Source organism: Bos indicus, chromosome 3 (assembly GCF_029378745.1).
Source record: "Bos indicus isolate NIAB-ARS_2022 breed Sahiwal x Tharparkar chromosome 3, NIAB-ARS_B.indTharparkar_mat_pri_1.0, whole genome shotgun sequence".
Classification (NCBI taxonomy): Eukaryota; Metazoa; Chordata; class Mammalia; order Artiodactyla; family Bovidae; genus Bos; species Bos indicus.
In genome coordinates, this window is record NC_091762.1 from 104,112,815 (window position 1) to 104,139,904 (window position 27,090).

The window sequence follows — 27,090 nt, forward strand, 5'->3', positions numbered from 1 at the left end:
ATGAACATCACCAGATGGTCAATACAAAAATCAGATTGATTATATTCTTTGCAGCCAAAGGTGGAGAAGCTCTACACAGTCAGCAAAAACAAGACTGGGAGCTGACTGTGGCTCAGATCATGAACTCCTTATTGCCAAATTCAGACTTAAATTGAAGAAAGTAGGGAAAACCACTAGACCATTCAGGTATGACCTAAAGCAAATCACTTGTGATTATATAGTGGAAGTGAGAAATAGATTTAAGGGACTAGATCTGATACACAGAGTGCCTGATGAACTGGATGGATGAATGGAGGTTCATGACATTATATAGGAGGCAGTGATCAAGACCATCTCCAAGAAAAAGAAATGCAAAGGCAAATTGATTGTCTGAGGAGGCCTTACAAATAGCTGTGAAAAGAAAAGTGAAAGGCAAAGGAGAAAGGGAAAGATATAGTCATGTGAATGCAGAGTTCCAAAGAATAGCAAGGAGAGATAAGAAAGCCTTCCTCAGTGATCAATCAATGCAAAGAAATAGAGGAAAACAATAGAATGGGAAAGGCGAGAGAGCTCTTCAAGAAAATTAGAGATACCAAGGGATCATTTCATGCAAAGATGGGCACAATAAAGGACAGAAATGGTATGGACCTAACAGAAGCAGAAGATATTAAGAAGAGGTGGCAAGAATACACAGAAGAACTATACAAAAAAGATCTTCACGACCAAGATAATCACAATGGTGTGATCACTCACACTCACCTAGAGCCAGACATCCTGGAATGAGAAGTCAAATGATCCTTAGGAAGCATCACTACGAACAAAGTTAGTGAAGATGGTGGAATTCCATTTGAGCCATTTCAAATCCTGAAAGATGATGCTGTGAAAGTGCTGCACTCAATATGCCAGCAAATTTGGAAAACTCAGCAGTGGCCACAGGACTGGAAAAGGTCAGTTTTCATTCCAATCCCAAAGAAAGGCAATGCCAAAGAATGCTCAAACCTACTGCACAACTGCACTCATCTCACATTATTTTGAGCAAAATAATGCTCAAAATTCTCCAGGCCAGGCTTTAACAGTATGTGAACCGTGAACTCTCAGATATTCAAGCTGGATTTAGAAAAGGCAGAGGAACTAGAAATCAAATTGCCAATATCTGTTGGATCATCGAAAAAGCTAGTTCCAGAAAAACATCTACTTCTGCTTAATGGACTATGCTAAAGCCTTTGACTGTGTGGATCACGATAAACTGTGGAAAATTCTGAAAGAGATGGGAATACCAGATCACCTGACCTGCCTCCTGAGAAATCTGTATGCAGGTCAAGAAGCAACAGTTAGAACTGGACATGGAACAACAGACTGGTTCCAAATCAGGAAAGGAGTATGTCAAAGCTGCATACTGTCACCCTGCTTATTTAACTTATATGCAGAGTACATCATGAAAAATGTACTGGATGAAGCACAGGCTGAAATCAAGATTGCTGGGAGAAATATCAATAACCTCAGATATGCAGATGACACCACCCTTATGGCAAAAAGCAAAGAAGAAATAAAGAGCCTCTTGATGAAAGTGAAAGAGGAGAGTGAAAAAGTTGGCTTAAAACTCAACATTCAGAAAACTAAGATCATGGCATCTGGTCCCATCACTTCATGGAAAATAGATGGGGAAACAGTGGAAACAGTGTCAGACTTTATTTTTATGGGCTCCAAAATCACTGCAGATGGTGACTGCAGCCATGAAATTAAAAGATGCTTGCTCCTTGGAAGGAAAGTTATGACCAACCTAGACAGCATATTAAAAAGCAGAGACATTATTTTGCCAACAAAGGTCCATCTAGTCAAAGCTATGGTTTTTCCAGTGGTCATGTATGGATGTGAGAGTTGGACTATAAAGAAAGCTGAACACCAAAGAACTGATTCTTTAGGCCAGTGGTGTGGGAGAATACTCTTGAGAGTTCCTTGGACAGCAAGGAGATCCAACTAGTCCATCCTAAAGGAAATCAGTCCTGAATATTCATTGAAAGAACTGATGCTAAAGCTGAAATTCCAATACTTTGGCCACCTGATGCGAACAGCCGACTCATTTGAAAAGACCCTGATGCTGGGAAAGATTGAAGGTGGAAGGAGAAGGAGACGACAGAGGAGTTGATGGTTGGATGGCATCACCGACTCAATGGATGTGAGTTTGAGTAAACTCTGGGAGCTAGTGATGGACAAGGAAGCCTGGCTTGCTGCAGTCCATGGGGTCGCAAAGAGTTGGACACGACTAAGTGACTGAACTGAACTGAAATGCCACCTTGGAATATATCAAGTCTGTGTATATTATGAATCTCTTTCTGGGGTCTCTTTTCTGTTCCACTGACTAATATGTCTATCCCTATACCAATATGAGGCCATCTTGAAACCTATATTTTTACACTGACATCTGGTGGGACAGTCTTTCTATTTTGTTCTACATCTTCAAAATTTTCTTGTCCTTTCCCTCTTCTATAGAAATTTTAAGATTAGTCTGTTTAGTTCCACAAATAGTCATACTTGGGTTTTATTTAGAATTATATTGAATTTATAAACTAATTACTGAAACTTCCAATTCACAAACATGGTATATCTATTTATTCAGGTGTGTGTGTGTGTGTTTTATTCAATTTTTATACTTTTCTTCATGACGATCTTACACACTTACTGATTAACTCCTAGGAATCTTGTTATTGTTGTTACTATTGTGAATGGGATCTTCTTTCTTCCTACAGTTTCTGATTATTTACTGATGTGAAAGGCTACTGATTTTTTCATACTGATCTTGAGTAGGGCAAATTTGCTGAACTTCTTTATTAGTTTTTTTTTTCTGAACTTTATTTTTTTTATTTATTTTAATTGGAGGCTAATTGCCTTACAATATTGTATTGGTTTTGCCATACATCAACATGAATCCACTACAGGTGTACACGTGTTCCCCACCCTGAATCCCCCTCCCACCTCCCTCCCCAAACCATCCCTCTGGATCATCCCAGTGTACCAGCCCCAAGCATCCTGTATCCTGCATCAAATCTGGACTGGTGATTCGTTTCTTATATGATATTTTTCCGAACTTTAAACTATTAGTTTAAACTTATTATTTTTAATAGATTCTATTCTGTGTATTACTTTTGGAATTTGCATGTAATCAGTCATATATTCTGTAATTGAGGATAGTGGCCTTCAGATCCCAGTTTTAAAGATTTGTAAAAATCACGAATGGGTGTTAAATTTTGTTGATGTACTTTTGACATTTATTGGAATGATAAATTTTCTCCTTTACTCTGTTTAAATGTTCAGTAGATTTTAGGATTCTGCACTTCCTAGTATTTCTGGGATAATCAACTTAGTCTTTGTAGAAACAGTTCTTTTGATATTCATATTACATTGTTTCACATAATTTTAATTTAAATTATGTAACTCTAATATCAAATGCACCTTGTATCAATAGGTTATGAACTAAAATACAATCTACCCTGGATGAGCAGAAAAGTGTACAATAGCCCCTTACCGAGCAGGATAACACTGATCGTTCTTCTAAGACAGAATAGGGGGCTTCCCCAGTGGCTCAGTGGTGGAGAGTCTGCCTTCCAATGCAGGAGACATGGGTTCGATCCCAGATCCAAGGTGATTCCACATGCTGTAGAGCAACTAAACCCATACACCACAACTGTTGAGCCTGTGCTCTAGAGCCTGGGAGCTGCAACTGCTGAAGTCCATATGCCTTAGAGCCCATGCTATGGAACAAGAGCAGCCACCACTCACTGCAACTAGAGAAAAGCCCACGCAGTGACAAAGACCCAACAACAACAAAAATGACAGAATGGGGAGTTAAGTAGAAATCAATTAACAAAGTGTTCACTGTTTAAGGAAATCAGTGGTGACAAAGCTCATGCTCTGTAAGTCAACATGAGTTGTCTCCATCCAACCACATTCAAGAAATAGTTATTGAGAAATCACTATATATTAAGTACCACGTTAGGCATCATGGTTACACACAAAAGTGAAAGAGAGAGTTCCCTTTCACAAAATATTTTCCAGTCTAGTAGAAAGATTACGACTAAGTGCTTTTATACATCATGAAGAGATAGAAAGAGTAAGACAGATGTCTAAGGAAGCATAAAAGCTATCACGGGAGTAAGTAAGGTGTAACTGGGAGGAAACAGTGATCGGGAAAGGAATCTAAGAGGAGGTAGATTCCGCTGTGAGCTATGAAAGGAGTTGGACATTTGATATCCACGCCAACTGCCCCCTTTAACTGATCCCTGTCAGTTGCCTTGAAAGCAGAGCTACCCTCTGATCTGCTCTGATGACCATTTCTTTTCTTGTTGGCCTCGCACACAGATTCTCCCTGTCTGTCCGGCCCTTTGAGATGAGATGTCCACTTCCTAGTCCCTGTAAACTGCCACCATGTTATCTTACATGACAATGGAGAATGAAGACGGAAGATGAAAAAAAAAAACTAATCAGCTGATTTTAAGATTGGGAAGTTAGCCTGAATTATCCTGATGGGCCTGGTATAATCAAAAGGGTTCTTTAAAGCAAAAGAGTAAGTGGAAGAATCAGTGCCACTGTGATGCCGCGTGAGGAAGACTTGACCGGTCATCATGAGCCAAAGAATGCTGGTAGCCACTAGAAACTGGAAAAGGAGAGGAAGTGGATTCTCTTCTGAGGCTGCAGCCCTGAGACACTTTGATTTTAGCCCAGTGCAACTCATTTCAGACTTCTGACCTGCAGAACTAGAAGATCATACATTTTGTTTTAAGCCACCAAGCTTGTGGTAATTTGTTACAGCAGCAACGAGAAAGCAATACAAAAGGTTAATAAAGCTGATCAGGAGAAAGAACAGGTTTTGAGAGTAAGTTTCTGGCTTTGTTGTTGCTGAGCTGAAGAGCTGGTGGTTATCTGTGAAGGGGCCAGAAGGCTGTTGGAAAGGCGGGTTTGGAGCTGAGAAAAGAGGTTGGGATCTGAAATTCTAGAATCATTTCATCAAGGAGATATTTGACAGCTACAGCATGGCTGTGATGGCTTTCGGGAGAAAGCTTAAGGCAGTGGTACCCAATAGAAATAAAACATAAGCCACAAATGTGAGCCAGATTTGCAATGTAAATTTTTCAGTAACCACATTAAAAACATAGAAAAAATCATATAAAATTAAATTTTAATAATATATTTTATTGTACTCACATATCCAAATTATCATTTCAACATATAATTACTATAAAAATTATTAATGAGACATTTTACTTTCTTTTTCTTGGTTTAAAGTCTTTAATATCTGGTGAGCATTTTACACTCACCACATATCTCTGTTTGGGACTTCTATAATGAATTTCAAGGGCCCAAACCATCATGTGGCTAGTAGATACAATATTGGACAGTGCAGTTTAGAGAAGGTGCACAAAGAGTGGAGACTTGAGAGACTTCTGCCTTTAGGAGATAGGAGGAGGAAAAGGAGCCAGTGAAGGAATAGACAAAGGTAGTGCAATGTTTCAAAATCCAAGGGAATTTTACTTAGGAAAATGTGGTGGCGGAAAAGCATCACATGATTTCTTTCTTCAGTGCTCTGGCTCATTCACCTCTTCCATTTCAGAAGTATTCCCGCTGTCTGTAGTGAAGTTTTGCACTACATTTTCCTTTTCCCTGCCTTTAATGGTCTCATATATATATACATGTAGTCATAAATTTAGGGGCTCAGATAACCTGTTAGGGATAAGAGGGTGACTAGCAGAAAGAAGAAAGGCGCACTAAGGTGGTATGAGGTGGTTGGAGGATGTGATGATTTGGAACAGGTGCCTGGTGGGAGTAAGATGAAGATCATGTTGCCATGACAACTGATTATTTCATTGGTCCAATGACCAGTTGCTATGGTGACAAAATCTTTGTGTCAGTGTGACATGGATCCCAAGGGAGAGGATGCTTGTGCAAAGGACCCTTTGCTCATTGGTAAAGCTTTTATGTTTGCAATAATTTCTGCACTGTTTGAAGAAACCTCCCCCAGGAACTCCAGTCAACATTGAGATCCTCCCTCCTTCCTGTTCATTTACAACAACCATTGCTTGTGAAATGCACACATTTTCATTGTTCATGCTTTATATGGTGCTTCCGTATCTGAGAGTCCTTAATTGTTTATTAATTTAACTCTTTCTTCTCCACAGATATAATCCTATTGAAGGTAGGGATCATTCCTATAATTCAGATGTATTTTCAAAAGCCTGGGGGTTAGTGGAAAAGACAGACTTTTGGGAGCCAGACATATGTGGGTTTACATACCACCTCTGCTTCTGCCATTTGCAAAGCGCGTGGCCTTAGGAAAGTCATTTCATCTTCTTGAGATTTTATTTTATTCTATAAAATGAGGATAATAAAACTTGCACTGTGAGATTGTTGTGATGATTACAGATAACCTACATAAAGTAGCTGGCTTACAGTAGGGACCCAGTAAATAGTCTTAATTATTATAATATCATGTCCAGCCCATGTTATAATGAGCACTCAGTAATACTTGATGAGTAATAAGATAATAATGACAGATGACAGGATAACAATAGGACTAAGTTTAATCTTCAGGATTCTTAAAGATCACCTGTCCTATGGTAGTCCAACTATATATCACCTACAGTCTGAACTGTCAATCCAAGTTATGCTGGTTGTAACATCTTGGGAGAAAAGAATTTAAAGTATTTCATTAGAAAACATGAGGGAAGAGATAACCAGATATTATGTGCCTCCTGATGGAAGAACATGCAACCAATTAACTATTAATGCTGCTGCTGCTGCTAAGTCGCTTCAGTCGTGTCCGAGTCTGTGCGACCCCATAGATGGCAGCCCACCAGGCTCCCCCATCCCTGAGATTCTCCAGGCAAGAACATTGGAGTGGGTTGCCATTTCCTTCTCCAATGCATGAAAGTGAAAAGCGAAAGTGAAGTCGCTCAGTCGTGTCCGACTCCTAGCAACACCATGGACTGCAGCCCACCAGGCTCCTCCATCCATGGGATTTTCCAGGCAAGAGTACTGGATTGGGGTGCCATTCTAAAACAAAACAAAACATCACACATAAATGTAATTCAGCCTCTTGGCCTAATTACTGATTTCCAAGAAACGTAGAGGACAGCGTGTGTGCATATTCAGCTGTGTCTGACTTTCTGCAACCTCATGGACTGTACATGGGATTTTCCAGGGAAGAATACCAGGGTGGGTTGCCATTTCCTCCTCAAGGGGATCTTCCTGACCCAGGGATCGAACCTGCATCTCCTGTGTCTCCTGCCTTGGCAGGTGGATTCTTTACCACTGAGCCACCTGGGCAGAGTCCATGTTAAAAACCAGCATAGGGAAGCAATCAGTAAGATTCAAATTGTAGGAAATACTATAGGAAAAATAATGTAGTTTCTTCGACAAACACATTGGGAAAAAAGAGGCAGAGATGGAACTTAAATATTAATAAGATTTAAGAGATGTATCATTAATTTCCATGTGTTATTTGAGCTCTGATACAAACAAACATTTAAAAAATTCATAAGGCGACTGGAAATTTAAATACTGACAGAATGGGTCTAAGATATGTCTTAATGCCAGTGACTTCAGAAATTCTCATTAATTTTAGATAAGGGAATGATATGTTTTGATATAATAAGAGCTCTTATCTTTTTGAAATAAGACCCTGACATTGGAAAAGATTGAAGGCACGAGGAGAAGGGGACGACAGAGGACGAGATGGTTGGATGGCATCACCGACTCAATGGACATGAGTTTGAGCACCCTCCGGGAGATGGTGAAGGACAGGGAAGCCTGGTGTGCTGCAGGCCATGGGGTCACATGGGGTCTCAAAGAGTCGGACACAACTGAGCGACTGAACAGCAAATCTTCTGGAAATACAGATTTAAAATATGTGTGTATTGATGAAGTATGATGTTGGCAATTTGCTTCAAAATAACATTGATGGGACAATGTCAGTGTGAGGGTAGGAATCAAAATTGAAAAAGATTAGCTGCTACTTAGTAATTGTTGAAGCTGAATGATGACTATGGGGGTTTGTTGTGCTATTTGTCTATTTGCACATCTGCTTGATGTTTCACAGAAAATAAAGATGTTTGGAAAACGTTAAGGAATCATATTTAAAACATTAAGTGCATTTATCCAAGATTGTAGGCACAATAAGGGCTTCTCTGGTGTCTCAGCAGTAGAGAATCTGCCTGCAGTGCAGGAGACACAGAAGACATGGATTCAGTCCCTGGGTCAGGAAATTCCCTGGAGGAGGAAATGGCAACCCACTCCAGTATTCTTGCTGGGAAAGCCCAGAGGGCCTCGTGGGCTTCAGTCCATGGGACCGCAGAGAGTTGGATACAACTGAGCGACTGAGCACAGCACCCACAGCACATGCACAATAAAGATGCTCAAATGTAAGAAAATACAGAATATTCTCTGGTATAGTGGTGGACAAATGCATTTCTATGGCTTAATGAATAAATTCATGTATATTTCACTTAGCTAGTCCTCCAAAGTGCAATTTCTACATTGGACACATCAATATTTTTCTATTTCAAATTACAATCAGTACCATTCATGTGGTTGTAGGTTACATTCCTAGGAAAAAAAAAATTCCCTAAGAAGGAATGTGTAGACAAGATGTTTTTTAGGGGGAAGATAGAGAGGTGTGCTTTTGTGATCAGTCCTAGTCGAGGAGTAAAGAGGAGAGGGCAGAGGAAAGAGTTGAATGGTGGTGATACGGTTGTCAAGCAGATTTCATTTGAAGCAGCCTCCCAAGCCCCTGGGAGCTCAGGAGATGGAAGGGCCCTTTCCAGATGCACCACTTTGAGGAATGGGGGTTTATACTTGGAATCATCCTCCTGCCTACCTTGCCCCAACAAACTAGAACTCATCCTTTGAGGCTGAGTTCAAATGTTTCTGTGTCTGCAAACTCTTCCTTAAAACATTCATCCCCAGTCAGATTCATTTCCTTCCTTCACACTCCTTTCTCTATGAACCATACAGGGGAATAGGAAGAGCTCACATTTGTAACATTTATGATGAGCTAGGCATGGCGTTTGGAGAAGGAAATGGCATCCCACTCCAGTACTCTTGCCTGGAAAATCCCATGGATGGAGGAGCCTGGTAGGCTGAAGTCCATGGGGTCGCGAAGAGTCGGACACGACGGAGCGACTTCACTTTCACTTTTCACTTTCATGCATTGGAGAAGGAAATGGCAACCCACTCCAGTATTCTTGCCTGGAGAATCCCAGGGACGGGGGAGCCTGGTGGGCTGCCGTCCATGGGGTTGCACAGAGTCAGACACACTGAAGCGACTTAGCAGCAGCAGCAGCAGGCACGGCGTTAAGGACTCTAAATGTGCAGCTGCAGTTGGTTCTATTATTCCCATTTCCACATGAGGAAACTGAGTCTCAGAGAAGCTGAGCAATTTTACCTAGCTAAAGCCATTGAGCTAGTAGAGAACAACAGGGCTAGTGAGGGCGATTTAATGCCTAATGAAGGAGCCCATCCATACTCACTCACTTTTCACCATTACTCACTTATCACAGCACATACTCAATCACTATTGTGCTGGACTGCCCCCTAGCTACTGCTTTTATCCTTGTACTCCAAGCCCTGAGCCCAGTTACCCAACCTAGAGTTAGCATTTAATAAATGTTTACCGAATACATGGATAGCCATCTGATCAACATTTGTAGAAAATTTCATTTTGGAAACAAATCAAATCCAGAGGCAATTTACAGGCACAAGGAGGATGACATATTTCCAGGTAACAAGGAACAAGAAATCCCACTTTAAGGACTAAGATTGCCTATACCCAATATGGCAGAAAAAGAGATTGGGTGAAGGGAGTGAGCGTGTAGGCCATAAATTAACTGCTAGGTGGCTAAAAAGGAAAAACTGTACTTAGGTACTTGAGCCAAGGCTTTGTGTTTGTGCATGCTGGTCTTTTGTCATCTCTTGCTTTGAGAATCATTACAAAAAGAAACATTCCACATTCCTTCCACTATGCTGAACAGTGGGAACAAGTCACAGGTAGAGCATGAATTTAGATTAAACAAAATTAAAACTACTTCCTGAGTCAAGACGTATATAAAATAGTTGCTCAAAAGTGGAGATGAGAACCTATAAGGAGAAGAAGATACATGAATTATACATGTTTCTATTATATAGAAAAACAACTCTTCTCCTTTTCCATTAAAATTTTAGAATCTGAGAAAATATATTTAGACAATCAGTGTGGAATATTAGGAAAAGGAAAAATTTGGAAGTCATTGAATTGAGGCTCAAGTTTCTTTTTTTAATTGACTTGGCTGCACCAGATCTTAGTTGTAGCATACAGGATCTAGTTCCTTGACCAGAGATTAAACCCAGGTCCTCTGCATTGGAAGCATGGAATCTTAAACACTGGACCATCAGGGAAGTCCTAAGGCCTAGGTCTTTACATTGCTACTTACTAGGAATGTGACCTCAGTTTGGGGGTGTTTTGTTTTTTTTTTTTTTTTTTGCCTGTTAAACGGGGACAGTGATCTCCACCTTTTAGGATCATTATGGGGATTTAAGTAAGGTAAAATATTACCACCTCTAAACGTCTATAGAAATCAGCATTTTGCCTGTCTTCTTTCATAGATCTACCACACATTTTTTCTGGAGTATTTCAAAGCAAATCTCAGTCATCATGTCAATTCACCTTAAGTATTTCAGTTGCAAGGATTTCTGTTATTTTTACCAAAAGAAACCCCAATGTAAATTCCTGACCAAAAAAAAAAAGAGAGAGAGAATTTTTTTGTACATGTTACTAAGTTTGGTTTACCTGTTGAGTTTAACCCTAACAGGTTCACTGGATCACTCTTCATTTCTCTGCTTTGTGTATGTCCTTTGAATAAACTAATTATGCTCAATGCTGTTATAATTTGGAATCAGCTGCATGTCATGTATGCAGTGTCTTAACTGTTTAAGTGAGTGTTAGTAACGGTTTCTCTTTCTGGTTTTGAAGCACTGATCTGGGTAGTCCTAATTCACTTGCAGGGCTTTCTTCAATGCTTGCTTCAAAGATGTTTCATGGAAGGTTTTACAATTACTGTCCTGTACTCTTTGGAGATGCTCCTTCATTTGCCTGAGTTTAACCTTCACCTGTATATTCTCTTAATCAGGCCCGTTAGGAAACTTGATTCACAGTGCACTTCAAGCTATATTTCTCCTTGCCAAGTCCACTGGGCTCTTCTTCAATGTTTTCTACTCTTCATAATTTCCCTCAGGATATTTGTGCACCTTAATTGTCTATCTTACTCCAGCCCTGCAGATCTCAATGTCCCAGCTATTGTTCATTTAGGTGGCATTTCAAATAAATGAGGTGCATATCACTTGTAAAGTATTATATCAGATCAGATCAGTCGCTCAGTCGTGTCTGACTCTGCGACGCCAAGAATTGCAGCACGCCAGGCCTCCCTGTCCATCATTAACTCCCGGAGTTCACTGAGACTCATGTCCATCGAGTCAGTGATGCCATCCAGCCATCTCATCCTCTGTCGCCCCCTTCTCCTCCTGCCCCCAATCCCTCCCAGCATCAGAGTCTTCTCCAATGAGTCAACTCTTCGCATGAGGTGGCCAAAGTGCTGGAGTTTCAGCTTTAGCATCATTCCTTCCAAAGAAATCCCAGGGCTGATCTCCTTCAGAATGGACTGGTTGGATCTCCTTGCAGTCCAAGAGACTCTCAAGAGTCTTCTCCAACACCACACTTCAAAAGCATCAATTCTTTGGCGCTCAGCCTTCTTCACAGTCCAACTCTCACATCCATACATGACCACAGGAAAAACCATAGCCTTGACTAGACGAACCTTTGTTGGCAAAGTAATGTCTCTTCTTTTGAATATGCCATCTAGGTTGGTCATAACTTTCCTTCCAAGGAGTAAGCGCCTTTTAATTTCATGGCTGCAGTCACCATCTGCAGTGATTTTGGAGCCCAGAAAAATAAAGTCTGACACTGTTTCCACTGTTTCCCCATCCACTGTTTCACGTCCGAGGCCAGGGGCAGCAGCCCGGAGGAGCAACCCCACGCCTGAGACCAGGAGGACCAATCCCACATCCTTCGCGGGAGCAGGAGGGCCTAGAGGAGCTATCCCACGTTGAAGGTCAGGAAGGGGGGCGGTGAGGAGATACCCCTCGTCCAAGGTAAGGAGCAATGGCTGCGCTTTGCTGGAGCAGCCGTGAAGAGATGCCCCACACCCAAGGTAAGAGAAACCCAAGTAAGACGGTAGGTGTTGCAAGAGGGCATCAGAGGGCAAACACACTGAAACCATACTCACAGAAAACTAGTCAATCTAATCACACTAGGACTACAGTCTTGTCTAACTCAATGAAACTAAGCCATGCCCGTGGGGCAACCCAAGATGGGCGGGTCATGGTGGAGAGATCTGACAGAATGTGGTCCACTGGAGAAGGGAATGGCAAACCACTTCAGTATTCTTGCCTTAAGAACCCCATGAACAGTATGAAAAGGAAAAATGATAGGATACTGAAAGAGGAACTCCCCAGGTCAGTAGGTGCCCAATATGCTACTGGAGATCAGTGGAGAAATAACTCCAGAAAGAATGAAGGGATGGAGCCAAAGCAAAAAGAATACCCAGTTGTGGATGTGACTGGTGATAGAAGCAATGTCCGATGCTGTAAAGAGCAATATTGCATAGGAACCTGGAATGTCAGGTCCACGAATCAAGGCAAATTGGAAGTGGTCAAACAAGAGATGGCAAGAGTGAAAGTATTATATAAAAATTGGCTAATAAAATTACCACAGCCGTCCCCTCGAGATCCCTTAACCCAGTGGGCAATATACTACAATATAGAAGAGCCTTTGTTGGGGAGTTAGGAGACGTTAGTTATTTTCCCAGATAATTCCTTAGCATTAGTTTTAAAAAATTATAAAAATGTATTGAATGCCTAGTCAGTGCCAGGTTTAAAAATGAATGAGGTGGCTGTTGCTTCAAGAACAGGGACTATACTGCAACCCTCTTTGTAACTTCCTCTGGGGTGTGACACAATCCATGGAACCTATCTTATAAAGGCTTGTCTAAGCCCACAGATCAGGATTGAGCTTCAAATCCTGTATTTTAAAACCTTTCACTATATTATACCATGGACATGAATCTGAGCAAACTCCAGGAGATACTGGAGAATAGATGAGCCTGGTGTACTGCAGTCCGTGGTGTTGCAAAGAGTCAGACACTACTTAGTGACTGAACATCAAGAAACATTACATTAACCATCCATTTCCTCTATTTTCACGTAATTCCCAAACAAACTCTTTTACCTGGGGATGACTCCAGAAATTTGGATCAGCAAAAGAAAAAAAGTTGGGAAAGCCACTAGGCCATTCAGGTATGACCTAAATAAAATTCCTTATGATTATACAGTGGAAGTGACAAATAGATTCAAGGGATTAGAATTGGTAGACAGAATACCTGAAGAACTGTGCACAGAGGTTTGTAACATTGTACAAGAGGCAGTGACCAAAAACCATACCAAAGAAAAAGAAATAAAAGAAAGCAAAGTGATTGTCTGAGGAGGCTTTACAAATAGCAGAGAAAAGAAGAGAAGTGAAAGGCAAGAGAGGAAGGGAAAGATACACCCAACAGAATGCAGGGTTTAAGAGAATAGCAAGAAGAGATAAGAAAGCCTTCTTAAGTGAACAAAGCAAAGAAAAACAGGAAAATAATAGGATGGGAAAGACTAGAGATCTCTTCAAGACAATTGGAGATACAAAGGAACATTTCATGTAAGGACGGGCACAATAATGGACAGAAATGGTATAGACCTAACAGAGGCAGAAGATGTTAAGAAGCGGTGGCAAGAATACACAAAAGAGCTATACAAAAAAGATCTTCAGGACCCAGATAATTACAATGTGTGATCACTCACCTAGAGCCAGACATTTTGGAGTGTGAAGTCAAGTGGGCCTTAGGACGCATCACTGCAAACAAAGCTAATGGAGGTAATGGAATTCTAGCTGAGCTATTTCAAATCCTAAAATATGATGCTGTGAAAGTGCTGCATTCAATATGCCAGCAAATTTGGAAAACTCAGCAGTGGCCACAGAAATGGAAAAGGTCTGTTTTCATTCCAATCCCAAAGAAAGGCAATGCCAAAGAATACTCAAACCACCATACAATTGCATTCATTTCACATGCTAGCAAGGTAATGCTCAAAATCCATTAAGCTAGGCTTCGGCAGTACATGTATTGACAACTTCCAGATGTGCAGGCTGAATTTAGAAAAGGCAGAGGAATGAGAGATCAAATTGCCAACATCCGTTGGATCATAGAAAAAGCAAGAGAATTCCAGAAAAACATCTACTTCTGCTTAATGGACTATGCTAAAGCCTTTGACTGTGTGGATCACAACAAACTGTGGAAAATTCTGAAAGAGATGGGAATACCAGACCACTTTACCTGTCTCCTGAGAAATCTGTATGTGGGTCAAGAAGCAGCAGTTAGAAGTGGACATGGAACAACGGACTGGTTCCAAATTGGGGAAGGAACACAACAAGGCTGAATATTGTCACCTTGTTTATTTAACTTATATGCAGAGTACATCATGCGAAATGCTGGGCTGGATGAGTCACAATCAAGATTGCTGGAAGAAATATCAATGACCTCAGATATGCAGTGATACCACTCTAATGGAAGAAACTGAAGAGAAACTAAAGAGCCTCTTGATGAGGGTGAAAGAGGAGCATGAAAAGGCTAGCTTTAAACTCGGTATTCAAAAAACTAAGATCTTGGCATCCAATCAAAGTGGAAACAGTAACAGATTTTATTTTCTTGGGCTCCAAAATCACTGTGGAGGTGGCTCATACATACAGACACTCCAAAATGACTGTAGCCATGAAATTAAGAGATGCTTGTTCCTTGGAAGAAAAGCTATGACAAACCTAGACAACCTGTTAAAAAGCAGAGACATCACTTTGCTGACAAAGGTCTGTATAGTCAAAGCTATGGTTTTTCAGTCGTGTATGGATGTGAGAGTTGGACCATAAAGAAAGCTGAGTGCCAAAGAATTGATGTTTTCGAATTGTGGTGCTGGAGAAGACTCTTGAGAGTGCCTTTGACTGCAAGGAGATCAAACCAGTCAAATTCTAAAGGAAATCAATCCTGAATATTCATTAGAAAGGACTGATGTTGAAGCTGAAGCTCCAATCCTTTGGCCACCTGACGTGAAGAGTCGACTCATTGGAAAAGACCCTGATACTGAGAAAGATTAAGGGCAGGAGGAGAATGGGATGACAGAGGATGAGACCCTTGGATAGCATCACTGACTCAAAGGACCCGAGTTTTAGCAAACTCCGGGATATAACAAAGGACAGGGAAGCCTGGACACTGCAGTCCATAGAGTCACAAAGAGTTGGACGTGACTTATTGACTAAACAATAACAACAAGGCCAGGAGCAACTTCCAGTTTTCAATGGCCCTATCAGCAAAAGTCAGTTTCCTCACTTAGGTTGCATGTCATTCCCAGGTCAGCTTTGCTGCATGTGATCTTCCCTCTAGGATGAAGGCAGATGGATCACTCTCTATCCTGAACGTTGCTGGTCATCAGGGCAGCAGGAAAAGAAAACAAAGTGAAGTGCTCTGACTCAAAGCTTCCAGGTTGACGCAAAGCTTCCACCTGGAGGTGGCTCATCCAGTCACTCACATTTTACTGACTAATTCAAGTCACATAACCAAACCTGTTGCTGAGGGAGCGGGGGAAGTACAATCCACCCTCCCAGAGACACAGGAAATGTTTGGGAACAATAATGTTTGAGCGCTTTACCCTTTCTTGATTGCAAAACAAACAGATTTTTAGCCTTCTGCCCCCTCTCTCAGCAAAGAATATTTGGACTGTGTTTGTTTCAATAGGAAAAATGAAGAGAATTCTTTGGGATTTTTCGTGTAGAGGTTCCCACCTCAGCTGTGTCTCTGATATGGTTTGAAAGGTTTCCTGAAGTGGTACTTGGATGTAAATACACCCTCCTGCAGTGGCTAGCACCCAGCAGGTTACATTTCTCATATTAATGTAAACTGACCGGTTAGAGGGTCTTTGAAGATGAGCTTAGAGCCACAGTCCTGGGTTCAGATTCCCACTCCATCACTCTCAAACCACTGAGCATTTGTTTTCCCCCTTCTTTAAAATGAGGATGACCCACCTCATAGTTTTGCTTTAAGGATTAAGCGAAAATATTTGCAAAGGGCCTACCACATTCCTAATCACACAAGAAACAATAAATATTAGCCACTCCCTACCACTATTCCTCTAGCATAGGGGTTTCTTGATCATTCTTATTTAGCCCATCAGACATGGAGAGGTAGAAGCTCACAACTTGAAATCAAATAGTTTCCTAAATACCATGTTTGTACCCAGAGTTTCAGGATTCTTTGGGCTGCAAATCTTGGCTGCTCTTTCCTGCTCACCAGGTTCCTTTCCTTCTATGATTCCAAGAGATGCTCCTAAGTCACTGGAAGAGAGGCGGGTTCCTCTGCCCCCACTCCACTTGAACATCTTCTGACTCACCCTTTCTAGCATCACCCAAACTTCATCTTCACCATTGCTTGTATGTAATGTACGTACCTTATTTAATCTTTGCATTTGTTCTTGTTTGTTCAGCTGTCTCAGTGCCCTTGTGTCTTTCACTATGCTTTTAATTAGGTCGGTTGATTCTGAGAATGGAGGGAAGCCAAGGTTTAAACCAGGTGGTTACAAGGAAGATGGTTGGAAGGAGAGTATGGGGGAGGTAGGTGGTATGAGCGCACTAGTGTAAATTCATTGCTAAGAAAAAAGATTTAGCCTTCCACTTTCTATTGGTGAGATGTAGTTCAAGTTACTCCTTTCTTGTGAGAATGATTAAGTAGTAGAGTGTTTGGGAAGGATCACATTTTGCCTTAGTGACAAAATCTGAGGTTAACACCAAGCTCCTAGAGGGCAGGAACTCAATTTATGGATGGTTTACATAGAGCGATATGGTCTAGATTCATGAGTTAGCTCTTTTCATTAGCCATTAGTGTTTAATGACCACTTTTAAGACTGTAATTTCTGCGGCCTCTACTTTTCTTGTATCCACCCAATCCCTGACTTTGCACAGGCTTTCCTCCTCTACTCCAAATTTTCTTTCTTTACCCTCAGCCCTGCTTCTGTCCCTGTGGCAAATTCCTACCTATTTATTCAGACTTGGCCTTAATCTTACCTATGGGAGTGAAGCTCTCTTTGGTGCTTCCCCTCCCCAACTAACCTGACAGAGTTGAGTCTTGCTTTTCCTTTGTTCCTGTGGCACAAGTACAAATCTCTACAAACTGCACTGGGATTGACTGTTAACACGTCTGTTTTCCAGAAGCCTAGGAGCCCATTGAAGGTACAGAATTTACTTATCCCCTCTTGACTCCGTAGTGTTCAGCCTAATATCTGTTATAGAGTAGTTGCTTGATAAATGGTTATTGAATGCTATTTAAGTGTGCATAGTGACCAACACCAAACACCCAAGTATTATCATTAAATAGCAGTTAGTGGTGCTAAAAGCCTCCTAGTAGCCTCTGTATAGCTTTTTTTTTTTTTAATCTAGTACATGAAATATAAAGTATTATATAAAGATACCCAGGGAATCTGGAAAGCTCCTCCAGGACTGGGAATGATGGGAAGGGCTCTCTCCCCTTTGCAGGTCTTGTGTGTGTGCTAAGTCACTTCAGTCATGTCTGACTCTTTGTGACTCTATGGACTGCAGCCTGCCAGGCTCCTCTGTCCATGGGATTCTCCAGTAAGACTACTGGAATGGGTTGCCATGCCCTCCTCCAGGGATCTTCCTGACCCAGGGATCGAACCTGTGCCTCTTTTATCTCCTGCATTGGCAAGTGGGTTCTTTACTACTAGCACCACCAATTCATTCCTTATTTTCTGCTTTTGTTTTATAATAAAGAGGGAGAAAGGATCAGGCAAAGCCTCATTAGTCTACTTGGCTGTGGGTCATGTGAAGTGTTGAACATCCTGCTACTGACACATTGCTGGTGCTGAATTAAGGTTTTGTAGGGCTATGGCAGTCCAGTTTGGGATTTTCTTTCAGGAAATTTATAATCAAGGTCGACAGAGGATGAGATGGCTGGATGGCATCACTGACTCGATGGACGTGAGTCTGGGTGAACTCCGGGAGCTGGTGATGGACAGGGAGGCCTGGTGTGCTGCAGTCCATGGGGTCGCAAAGAGTCAGACACGACTGAGCGACTGAACTGAACTGATAATCAAGGTGAGGCTGGGAAAAGATTGCAAACAACACAAAACAATAAAACCTCTATGTCATTTCTCTTAAGGATCATCCCCTGAGTTGGATACCATTTTCTTTCTGAGGGCTCTCCCGCTCCACTCTCTCCCTTCCAGGCCACTCTCATTTCTCAAGACTATGAACTGCTCTTTTCTGTGCCGACACTTGACCTTGTACCTAGTAGTAGCTGTCTTTGGGGGCCTTTATTTCATGGCAACTTGTGCATGATCTCTTTTGCTATGCAACTATGGTTATTTTTCCTATTTAATACACCTGGAAATAGAGACAAAGAGAAACTAAGTAACTTGATGTAGGCACATAGGAAGTAAGATGTAAAATATGAGGTTGAACCCAAGTCTGCATTCCCAATCTGAGCTTTAAGCTTTTCCTGCCCACCCTGCTAACCCTGCCACTACTATTCCAGAACCACCCCACTCCATGCTATGGTCCTTACAACTTTTGGGGGGTGGCATAGGGGATAGGGTGGTCCTCAGCCTTTGACATTCTGGGGCTTGTGATTCTTTCCTTCTCAAAGGCTGCTGATTCCCAAGCCTCCAACCCCATTATGACAGCTATCCAAAATGTCTTTCTACTCTTTTATTCCATCATCTGGCTGACTCAACTCAAGTGGCTCAGAGAGATTCCTGGTTTGAGGACCTTGATTCCAAGTCCAAGTCTCAGATTAAAACCTTAACTATTGGTCTTGTTTTCTTCCTCTGGCAAATAAGGATAATCCCATTTTTGCTCATCTCCTTAAATGCATGACCCAGACTGTTCTTTAGTAACTTTCTGCTCATAGGACCACTCAGATGATAGTGGGGTTCAAGTCCTGAAGGGCTGGGAAGAAGACACATGTTATCTATGTTATCAAGGATCCACCCAGTGACCCAACAAAGAACACAGAACTTTCAACTCCCTTGGCAACTTGGTAGAAGAGGGAATGTCTACTCTGTCAGAAAAACTGGCAAGGGTGGCCTCTTCTTCAGGATACTATTTCCCTTATCACAGTGTATTGTAATTACTTATCTGCTTTCCACTACACTGTGAGTCCTTAAAATATAGAAACTGTATCTTATTTAACCCACTCACTGCTAATAGTTTGGTCCAAGCTATTATCCTGCACCTGACTAATGGAGCCTCTGGCATCCATCAATGTCCACTTGCTATCTACTCTTAGCACATAGCCAGGGTGATCTTCTGAAAGCACGAATCAGATCATATCACTCCTCTGTTCCACGCCCTGTAGTGTGTCCACTTTAGCCAAGATCCTTACAATGGCCGACAAGACCCCACTCTCTGACCTTATCTCCCATTCCTCTTTCATTTGCTTACCTGGTTCCAGTTGTCCTGGCCTCCACTATTTCTAACATTTCCACAAATACTTTCACTTCAGGGCCTTTACCCTAGCTGTCCTTTCTGCCTGGACACTTTTTACTATTCACTGCATGACTCACTCCGTAACCTCTTTCAAGTTTCTCATTAAAGTCGCCTCATGGATTGGGTTCTCCCTGATAGTTCTATTTAAAATCTCATTCTGTAAAACTGGAGTTGGAATTGGAATAAGCTATTATGAATCTACCTTCATTTTTCTTCCACTATATCTTCTTAAAGAAACTATAAAGGACTATAAAGAAAGCTGAGTGCTGAATGAAGGATTGATGCTTTTGAACTGTGGTGTTGGAGAAGACTCTTGAGAATCCCTTGGACCACAAGGAGATCCAACCAGTCCATCCTAAAGGAAATCAGTCCTGAATATTCATTGGAAGGACTGATGTTGAAACTGAAACTCCAGTACTTTGGCCACCTGATGTGAAGAACTGACTCATTTGAAAAGACCCTGATGCTGGGAAAGATTGAAGGCAGGAGAAGAAGGGGACAACAGAGGATGAGATGGTTGGATGGCATCACTGACTCAATGGACATGAGTTTGGGTAAACTCTGGGAGTTGGTGATGGACAGGGAGGCCTGGCATGCTGCAGTCCATGGGGTCGCAAAGAGTCGGACACGACTGAGCGACTGAACTGAAGTCTTCTTCGCTACCCCTTTTCTTTGTTCTACATGTCTAGATTTTTGATGTCCCCCATGTTTTCCTCTAAATATTTTATTTTCTCCCTCCCTTTAGCCCCAATGCAGATCTAATGTCATTCAACTATATTCATGTATCAGTCTTCTTGATGAAAGAGGTAAGGCATGAAACAGAAAAATATGAGTTCTCAACTGAGGTGAAGCTGGAAAGGGAGCTGGACTCAGAAGACACTGAGTTTGAGTCCCAGTTCTCAGCTTCAACTTCATCAGCTGTAAAGATGAACACAGGAGTTCTAACTGAGGGACTTGGTGAAAACACTGAAGGAGAGGGCAAGTGCAAGCACCTGGCATGTGGTCTCTACCAGTGGCAGAGCCTTGGCTTATTGTTCACTGAAGCCCCCCTGCACCTAACATGGTCCAGTTGAAGTAAATGAACTAATTATTGATGAAGAAATGTTTGATGTTAAAAAAAAAAAAAAATCCACTTTTCTTCCTTCCTCCAGATTTTTTCATACCTCTTACCCTGGTCTTTTTTTTTTTTTTTCTCCATAGCACTAAACACCTTCTATCATACCAAATTCTTTTCTTGTGTTGATCATCTTTCTCTCTATACTTAAGATGATAGCTCCAAGATGGAAGGGTATTCCCACCCTCTTCCTGCTTCTAGTCACTGATCCAACCCAAACACTAAAATGGGGTCTGACAACCTGATCAGCAAGTATTTGTTGGATGGATGAGTGAATGAATCTTTTAATCTTCAGAATCTCGCTGGAGTCTTAGGTATAAAAGGATATAGGAGTAATTTGAATCCTCAGGGCCTAGTACTACTTGGTAAATGGCAGGCGTTCAATGTTGGCTGAAGTTATTGGGTACTCAGCTCTTTACCTGCAGTCTTTATCTGGTTACTACAAGACTACGTCCGTCAAAAGATGTTCCCAAGGTCAATTCACTCAGGCCTCTCCTTTTCATCCCATCCAATCAACCTAGTATTCATCTAACAAGTTATCTGAGTTTCCAAATATTGAACACCTACTGTGAGTTCAAAAGCATACTTGGTGCTATATGTGACTAACATGAAGAAAGCAATAGCAAATAATACGATGTCTGAATGTAATTAAACGTGAAATTACAGGGCAGATACTTTAGAGAAAAACTCAGTAAAGACTGACGTAGAAGTAAATTCCAAAGTTCATAAGTCGCCCAACTACTCTTCTAAGTGCTCCACCTGTTGATAGCAAGGACCATAACCTGAGCAGCTGCTTAACAATCAGAAGGGCCTTTAGAGTTTCATCTCCTTTGTTTTCAAGAGAAGGAAACCAAGGCGAGGCACAGAAGAGGCCCGGGCAGAGAGATGGGTCTAGAACCCGGGACATGTGGCGTTCTGGAAGAAGAGGTGTCGTGAAGGTCCAAGGTGCCTTTGCTGGGGCCGTAGAAGCCGCGGTAACCGGTGTCCCGGAGAGGCTAAGGTAGCTGTTGCTACGGTGAGGTAAAGGGAGCTTGGGGGAAAGTCGCAAGGCGCCCTTCCCCCCGGGACACAGGGCCCCGGAGTCCCTGGGGAGGGTTCAAGGCGGAGGTTCCTCTTGTCCTCAACTAAAGGGCCGCCCCAACTGCCTTCACTTCCTGGCCGCCACTCTGAGGGACAGAGAACCCGCTACTCCCCGCCTCAACAAGTCGCTCGGAGCTGTCTGCGGCTGCCTGACACCCGCTTCACGGAAGCCGGGGCCCGCTCGGAGTCCTAGGGTACTATTTGCCCCAGCGGAAGGATCTCGCGCGCATATTCGCAGCAGTGACCGCAGAGGGGCAGTGACGCCGCCGACGCCGTACCGGTGGCGCAGCGACGTCGCGGGAGGCGGGGGCGGGGGAGCTGGTCGGGAAGTAGTTCCGGGTACGCGGCCCCGGATGTTGGCTGCTCCCGCTGCCGCCGCCGCTCTCGGCGCTGCTCCGGGCCTCAGCGGCTCGCACCAGGCGCCGTTGGGACGTTTCCCGGGGGGCGGAGACGCACACAGCGGCCGGGGGCTCGGCCGGGCCGTCCCGGCCTGCGCAGCCTGAGGTGAGCGCCCGCCGCCGGGGCGGTCGGGCCGGGGCGGCGGGCGAGGAGGCGGGGCCGGGGCATCTCCCGGGACGGAGGCAGGGGCTGCCCTCCGCGAGACGCCCTCTCCGTTCTCTCAGCTGCGGCCGCGTCGCGGGGCGGGCGGCGGGCGGCGGGCGGGGCAGGGGGCCTGGGCCCAGGCTGAGGCCCGGCGAGCGGCTAGGGCTGGGTTCCTCCCTCCCCCGCGGCGCTTCTCAGCTGCTGCTGCCCCTCAGCAGGGAAGCGGCGGCTCCGCGCCTCCCGCCCCTCCCCCAGGCGGGGCCCGAGGGAGCTAGACGGGATTCCCGGGGGCGTCGAGTCCGAGGACAGTGGCCTCCGTCTTCTCTCCGTGACCTGCCCCTGGCCTGGGCTAGCCCCCCTTCCCCGGCGCGATGCAGCTTCTTCCCTTCAAGCTCCGGGGTGCTTTTTGGCCGGCGAGGCGGCCAGCATCTCGCGCGTCGGGGGTGCCCTTCGGGGTGGGGAGGCCCGTGCGGGGGGCCTATGTTCCCACCCATCCTGTCGCCGTGTCCTCTATCGGCATTGGGCAGAGGCAGCAGTTCCATGCGGACGTGTTGCTGTCCTGTGTGTGTTGCATCCTGCCCACGTGGTAGGGTGTCTCCCCCCCCCCCGCCAACCCCCCTCCAGTTTGCAGCTGGTGAGGAGGGAGGTTAAAGCGGGCTGGTTTTTTCCTCTGTGATTTCCTCCGGGTGGCGTGGAAGGTGTTAGGGTCAATTTGCTGTGCCGAGGCCGCCGGTTGGGCAGCTGGAAGAAGCACGACTTGTGCTCTCTGAGATTGAGACTAGTAAGGGACTTAGTTTCATTGACATTTTCCCCTCTTCCTTGAGCTGCTCTTGTTCTTTTCTCTACAGTTTAATCCTAAACAGAATAATAAGCTCTAGCTGCTGATGCATTGAGGTGTATAGTTTTCACTTCTCCGTTGTACTTTTTTGTGTATGGTTGGCTAAGGTTTTTCTTTTCTGTATTGTGCAATCCACGTCTGTTCCTGGTTGGATTCCTGAATGAGCTTAGTTGGATTGACCAGCGAGTTAGAGATTGATGGGGCATCTGCCTTGTCTTTTTCTGACATTTTTTCTTTCTGTTTTGTTTGCCAGTGAAACAGGCGTGCGTGTCATGGATGTGTTACATGCATAGCTCTTTACTTGCAAGGCAGCACTAGATAAGTTTCAGTGAGTCACCCATTTCGTGGGTGCTTTTTTATTTCACTTTCCCTCTCTTTCTATTGAGTATCATTGTACTGTCTGGTTTTTTAAACATTTGTTTTGAGTAATTTTTTTCCTTAATGTCTCTCCCAGGTTAAGGTTTCCATCTTCCTGTGTTTTGCTCTTTTATGACCACAGATTGCTCCCTTAACAGGGAACAAGCCACAGTAGCAGTGAGGGAAGCCTTTTATTTCTCCTAGGCTATAAACATATTTATAGACGAGCAGTGAGCGCCTTTTCATTTTTATGTTTGGGTAGCATCTAGAGATTTGATTTAATTTTTTTTTTTAGGTTTCTGTTTGCTTTTTGTGTTTCTTGAAGTTAAGGTGAATCTTGTTTTTGGTTTTGTGTTACTGAAGATATGAGGGCTTCCTCATGTTTTTATTAGCTATGTTTTTGGATGAGGTCGGGTGATTTAGACGATTCTCTCTCTTTCTTTTTTTTTTTAAATCTGGTACAATTGTTAGTATAGTCTCCTTCTGTGTATGTAAAATAAAAATATTTAAAGACAGATTCTATCTGCCATCACTGTGCTAAGTATGGGTGGGGCAGTGGAAGATAAAGAGGGTTGTTCTGATACATTCTGAGGCATATTTATTAAGTCAGTATTTGTGTACTTCTGCAAAATACTGTGCTGTGTGTGAAGTAGTCTATGTGATATGTATGAAGAGACACAGGAAATAAAATATGTGGTCTCCTCTCACTTTTGTTAGGGAAAGAACATATAATATGCATCATTCAGAATTCCATACAGCATCAAGCTCCTGGTTGGGATAACAGTGCAGCCAAAATCAAAGGTATAAAGTGAGATTTGGAGAAACTGAAATTTTCAAAAGGCAAGAGATGTATTCCAGGAGAGTGAAGGGGTATTTACCAAGACATACACTGACAGTGCATCAGTACAGAAGATACCGAGCAACTTGATTGGCATAGAGCATCTTATTGGTGAAATATAATAATAAATGAGTTTAGGCTTGGTAGAGTAGGTATTGATGGAGGACCTTATTAAGGATATATAGTTTAATTTGATGGAGTACCACTGTGGGTTCTAAAGATTGGGAGTAAGATGATATTCCTGAGGAAGATTTTCATAATTAGTTGAGCATTCTGGAGTAGGGAGACTGACTAGAAGGCTCTTGAAGAATTTTAGGAATAAGCTGATGAGGGTCTGAGGTAAAATGGTGATGTTTGGAATAAAACAGTAACTAGCATTTATAGAGTACTGTATGCCGGGTACAGTGTTTTAAACTATATACATGTATTTAACTCCTAAAATCTTTATAATAAGCTGTTGTTATCACTGAAGAAACTGAGTTACAGAAAGGTTAAGTAATTTGCCCTAAATCCCATAGAGAGTAGGCAGCAGAGCCAGAATTTGAATCCAGGCAGTTCTACCTTTGAGCTTATGCATTCAGTCTTTAAATTATATTGTCCTGTGAAAGAATGTATAGAATATATGAGGATGTATATTGGAGTAAAAATTAATTTGAACTTAGTGATATCTGGATGTGTGCCAAGGGAAGAGGGCAAATTAAACATTAAAAGATTAAAGGCTAGAATTTTGGGAGAATGGCTGATAATGATGAGGAAATTAGGAAAGTGTCCCTATAAAGATAAATGAGCCAGGGTGGGTAATGGTTAACACTTAGATTGTATACAATCAATTTTTCAATAAAAGATTAGCCTCCTGTAACTCCTGATGGTCTTTTCTGCTTGCTGGTTTGACTTGGAAGTGTAGGCTAGTTTAGTATTAGCCTAAGCAAAACAATTAGAAAAACAGATCTGCTCAAAAGAAAAAATGTATAGGAACTATTTTGGTTGAGCCATATCACTGCTTTCCAGCCTTAGCAAAGATAATCAAGATTTGAATAGAGTAATCCTGTAGGGTATCACTGTAAGATGATATGAAATGTAGATTGTATATTGAGCAGGGCTGTATTTGGTAGTAAAAAAAAAAAACAAAACATGAGTAGATGAGTGTTGGAAGGTTAGTAGTGTGATGGCGAAAGAGCTTTGAGGTTTGGAACTGTGGGTGACATTATAGGCTAATAGATAAAGCATTTCTGAGAAGAACCAGGAAGTACATCAGTGCCACAGAAGCCAAGGATAGGAAGGGTAATATGGTAGACAGTATCAAATGCAGTCTTAAAGTTCAGAAACAATGATCATTATGAAAAGACTATTGAACTGGGACCAGGAGGTGATTTGTAACCTGTGAATTTTGAAAGGAAGGATAAGAGATTCCAGATTTGTTTTCTACAGAAGGCATGTAGAGATGTTATGGTCTAGTGTGGTAATTCTTAGTATTTTCTCCTAATGTTTCCTTCAGTCTCATTCTTGTCCACATGTCAGAGCTGCTCAAATATTAGAAAACTCACTTTTTTTCATTAAAAAAGAAACAACCTTGTGTTCTAAAGCCAGTGATTTTATACTTTAAAGTTTCTCTCAAACTTATTTTTCTTTTTTTAAAACGGTTTTATTGACATAATTCACATACTATACAGTTCACCCATTTGAAGTGTACAGTTCAGTGGCTTTTGTTGTATTCACCAAATTGTGCAGCCGTCATCACAGACATCATCTCAAAAGAGAAAGTCTGTGTCCATTGGCTGTCACTGTCCATTTCCCCTTCATTCCCCAGTCCTAAGCAAGTGCTAGTGTACTTAACATTTCTGTAGATGTGTCTTTTCTGAACATTCTGTATAAATGGAATCATACAACTCATGGTCTTTTGTGTCTGACTTTTTTCACTTAGCGTAGTGTTTCAAGGGTTGTCCATTTTTGTATTGTGTCAATATCTCATTCCTTTTTATTGTTGAATATTCTATTGTATGGGGCTTCCCAGGTGGTGCAATGGTAAAGAATCCACCTGCCAGTGCAGGTGATGTGGGTTCAATCTCTGGGTCAGGAAGATCCCCTGGAGGAGGAAAAGTAACCCAATCCAGGATTCTTGCCTGTAAATCCCATGGACAGAGGAGCCTGGGGGGCTGCAGTCCATGGGCTTGCAAAGAGTTGGGCACGACTAAGCACCAGCACGATTCCATCTTCTGGCTCTACCGCCTTTTGTTTCTCTACTTTTCAGTTGATGGACATTTGAGTTTCTTACTCTTTTATCATTGCAGTCCCCACCCTGTCAACTCCATCCTTCTTACGGCTTTCTTTTAGACTGTAACCTCTGCTATGCATTTTGCTAGGCATCGGGGATATGAAGATGAGTATCACATGGCTCGTGAACATTCATATAGTGTGTTTTTGGCTTACATATGTTTTCTCATGTGTTATCTGTGTATCAGGCAATAGCCCTGTAAGGTAGGCAAAGTGTTTTTTAAGGTGAGCAATTTGAAGTTTAGATTAGGTGACTTGCCCAAGATGAAGTCAGTGATGGAGCAATTAGATCATCTTAGTGCATGTCTGTTGCTATTTCCACTTCTTTATGCTGCTCTTCTAACTTAAAGGAGCCTTATGTGAATTACGGGAGAATTAGAGAGATTGGAAAATCCCGTTGCTTAGGGAATGAGTTG

The 27,090-nt window shown here is 42.5% G+C and overlaps 1 protein-coding gene across 5 annotated transcripts in view; it reads left to right on the forward strand.

Annotated features, from left to right (window-relative positions):
• The first annotated feature begins 21,556 nt into the window (after positions 1-21,556).
• The window catches only part of FOXJ3 (forkhead box J3), a 126,453-nt gene continuing 120,919 nt past the window's right edge, over positions 21,557-27,090 (forward strand). For 3 of the 5 annotated variants that reach the window (XM_070786740.1, XM_070786737.1, XM_070786742.1), the window contains exon 1: positions 22,159-22,331. The gene's annotated coding sequence lies outside the window, so the exon portion shown is untranslated. Of the gene's footprint in view, positions 21,748-22,158; positions 22,332-22,575; positions 23,152-27,090 lie in introns of those variants that run through there. The other 2 variants (XM_070786738.1, XM_070786739.1) reach the window with 2 other exon arrangements.